At 36.7% G+C, this 3,892-nt stretch overlaps 1 non-coding gene across 1 annotated transcript; it reads right to left on the bottom strand.

Moving 5' to 3' along the window:
• Positions 1-1,682: 1,682 nt before the first annotated feature.
• On the bottom strand, positions 1,683-1,789 carry LOC128279667 (small nucleolar RNA R71). Its single transcript, XR_008269866.1, has one exon. It is a non-coding gene; the product is annotated as a small nucleolar RNA R71 (small nucleolar RNA).
• Between the last annotated feature and the right edge of the window lie 2,103 nt (positions 1,790-3,892).

Genomic DNA, 3,892 nt, shown 5'->3' with positions numbered 1-3,892 from the left:
GCATTCCAAAGCCTATAAATACACCCTAGAAGAGAAGAAAAAGGGGAAACCGAGAAGGGGATAAGGAATTACCCCAAGGAAGCCAATTGATCCATCTCAGAAGCCAGATTCATCATCAAGACTGAAGATCTCTCCTCGATTTCCCTTCAGGAGTTTTGGGTTTTCTTTATGTTTTGTATTCTTTATTCTTCGGAGGTGTTTTCTTATTTAGTTATGAACTAAATCCCCTAAATACCTAAGGGGAATGAAACCTAAGACGAACCTTGTTATTATTTTTTGAATCGTATGATAAATATTTAACTTGTTCTTAATTATGTGTTCTTAATTCTTGTTTTGATATCCTAGGGTACTGATTCAAGACATGCTCTTATTCAGAGGAGGAATAGACCCTGTCTAAGAGTACTTTTGTCATAATTAAGCAGAGTTAATTGCGCACCTAGAAATAGGGTGACAAGATTTTGCCGGATTAGGGTGAAACCTAATAAGGGGGTCCATAGATTGAGTTAATGCAACCCTAGAGTGTTAATTAGAGAAAGTCTCAGTTATTCAATTTAGGGATTAGACGTTATTAATCTTGAATAGGGATAATAACATAACTTAGAGATCTCTACGAAACAAGTTGAATGAATAAATCGTCCGGTTCAGAGCCAGAATAACAAGTAAAGTCTAGGTGGATTTTTCCATAGGTATTGTCTTAAGTCAATCGATTTTCCCAAAAGTAATTCCCCAATTCTTTTCTTTGTGCATTCTTAGCTTAGATAATTAGTTAATTAAAATAAAAACCCCCTTTATTCCTAGGCTAGATAATAAAAAGACAGTCATTACTAGTATTTTTAGTTCTTTTGGGTTCGACAATCTGGTCTTGCTAAAACTATACTACTGTTCGATAGGTACACTTGCCTACATCGCAATAATAGTTAGTTCAAGAACGAGTAATTATAAATATTTAAAACCTATCACAAAACCTCAAGATCAAGTTTTTGGCGCCGCTACCGGGGAACTAAAATATTAGGAGCGCTCAATTTTTATTACTTTAGCCATTTATTTTTCTTGTAATTTAATTTAATTTTTTTATTATTATTTATTAATTTACTTTTTCTTTCTCTTGGCAAGTTTTTATAGTTTATGACTAGAAGAAACCCGTCGGACCATTACTTTTTGATGAAGAAATTGATCGTACAGTTTGTAGAAATCAAAGAGAGATAAGGTGCAGCTTATGATACACGGAGAACTAGCAAGAAGACGATACTCAACCCCCAACCGAAGAGATGGATAAAAACCAAGGCAATCAGCTACCTCCTGCAATTGTGGCTAATCAAAATCCTGCTCCACGCACTATGTATGATTATGCTAATCCTTCTTTAATAGGAACAAAATCTAGCATAGATAGACCGGCTGTAGCTGCAAATACTTTTACAATTCAAATGATACAGTAGTTTGTTCAGTTTGATGGTTTGCAGGATGAAGATCCCAACGCTCATTTAGCAAACTTTCTGGAATTTTGCAATACATTTAAAATTAATGGCGTTTCTGATGATGCCATTCGTCTTCGGTTATTTCCTTTTTCACTGAGAAAAAAAGCTAAACAGTGGTTGAACTCGTTACCACGAGGGTCAATTACTACTTGGGAACAAATGATCGAAAAATTTTTACTAAAATATTTTCCGCTGGCTAAAATGGCTAAATTACGTAATGATATCTCTTCTTTTGTGCAGATGGATTTAGAAACACTTTACGATACATGGGAGAGATACAACGACTTACTGAGAAGGTGCCCTCACCATAGGTTACCGCTTTGGCTTCAAGTAAAAACATTCCACAATGGTCTGAATCCTTCAACTCGGAAAATGGTTGACGCAGCTGCTAGTGGAACCATCAACAATAAAACACTAGAAGATCCCTATGAGTTTATAGAGGAGATGTCACTGAATAACTATCAGTGGCAAGTTATGAGGACAAAGCCAATGAAAACAAATTGACGCTTTAACGTCGACTCGATTCTATCTTTGTCAAATCAGGTAGAACTTCTCAATAAAAAGATTGATGGTTTACTTGGTTCTACGCAGGTACATCCAGTAATGAGGTGTGACTCAAGTGGAAGAGGTGTGCATATAGAATATCAATCCTTCAATCCCACAACCGAAGAGGAACAAGTCAACTATATGGGTAACAATAACTTTAGATCTCAAAATAACCCATACAGTAATACTTATAATGCAGGTTGGAGGAACCACCCAAATTTCTCCTAGGGTGGTCAAGGAAATCAAAAGCCACAAAATCCTAAGGGTTTTCAACAGCCACCTTATCAACAAGAGAAGAAACCAAACCTTGAGGAGATGCTCTCAAAATTCATATCAATGTCAGAAACCTGTTTCCAAAATACAGAGACAACACTTAAAAATCAACAAGCATCGATCCAAGGACTCAAAACTCAGATAGGCCAGCTATCCAAACTAATCTCCGAATGACCACAAGGTAGCTTACCAAGTAATACTGAACCTAACCCAAGGGAACACCTCAACGCAATTAGTACTCAGGATAAGGAAGGATTCATTGCACCTAAGCCAGAATTGATGCAGGAAACTGTGGTGACCAAAAGTAAAAGTAAGGTAAGTCATAACAAACCAGTGACTGTCAAATATAAACCTCGTGTCCTATACCCTAACGCGACAAGGAAAGACCGCTCAGACGAACAATTCGGTAAATTCCTCAAACTTTTGAAAAAATTACATATTAACCTACCGTTTATTGAAGCTTTGTCACAGATGCCAAATGTAATGAAACTCTTAAAAGAGCTTTTAGTAAATAAGCGGAAGTTGGATGAAGTGTCGCATGTGGAGCTAAATGCAATCTCCTTAGCTATTCTACAGAATAAGCTACCCCACAAATTGAAAGATCCATGGAGTTTTACAATTCCTTTTTTAATTGGTAGTTTAGATATAAGTCATGCATTAGCTGATTTAGGGGTTAGTATTAACGTCATGCCTTACAAAATGTTTAAGCAACTAGGTCTTGGGAAACCTAAACAAACTAGGATGAGCATTCAATTGGCAGATAAAACTATAAGATTCCCTAGGGGTATTATTGAAGATGTACTCATGAAAGTATATAAGTTCATATTCCCCGTTGATTTCGTTGTTCTAGACCTAGAGGAGGATAATAACACCCCTTTGATTTTAGGAAGGCCCTTTTTAGTAACTACTAAAACAATTATTGATGTTGGCACACATGAGCTTACACTTCGTGTGGGACACGAAACAATCACCCTTCAAGCTCGTAATTCTGGCATCACAACGAACATTAAAGGTAATAGTCCACACCAATCTACTAAAAGTGGCAATATGACTTTGCAAAAATGAAGCTTCAAAAAAGTTCACGAGCCATGTTCCAGAAATGATATAGGACATATTCATGAAGAACGAAGGCTACGGATAGAGAAGCTAGACGAATGGTGAGCACAAAAATCGAGAACACGTGATAAACCAAAACTATACTAAAACAAGCTTGATACCTCTCCTAATCAACTTAAGGTTGGCGATAAAGTCTTACTAGATGCCACAGATCCCCACATTGTCACTACCACACCGAATGAGGAAATCCCTCTTAAGCTACCCAGTATTTTTCCATTCGGTACGGTGGAGGTGAGTCACCCCAAGTTTGGCACTTTTAAGGTAAATAACACCCAATTAAAACCCTATTTTGATGAGATTGACAGCAGGAATAAGGAGTATAAATTCCTCAAACCACTCTAACCATTAACTAGAGAGGTAAGTCGAGCTTAGACTATAAATAAGAGCTCCTCGGGAGGCAACCCGAGCACTAACATATTTTGATTTCTTTATTTTTAATTTCTAACACTTTAAATCATTAACTTTATCTTTGAATTGCAAAG

Source organism: Gossypium arboreum, chromosome 8 (assembly GCF_025698485.1).
Source record: "Gossypium arboreum isolate Shixiya-1 chromosome 8, ASM2569848v2, whole genome shotgun sequence".
Classification (NCBI taxonomy): domain Eukaryota; kingdom Viridiplantae; phylum Streptophyta; class Magnoliopsida; order Malvales; family Malvaceae; genus Gossypium; species Gossypium arboreum.
The sequence above is the reverse complement of the archived record's forward strand: the minus strand, read 5'-3'. Positions and strand labels throughout refer to the sequence as shown.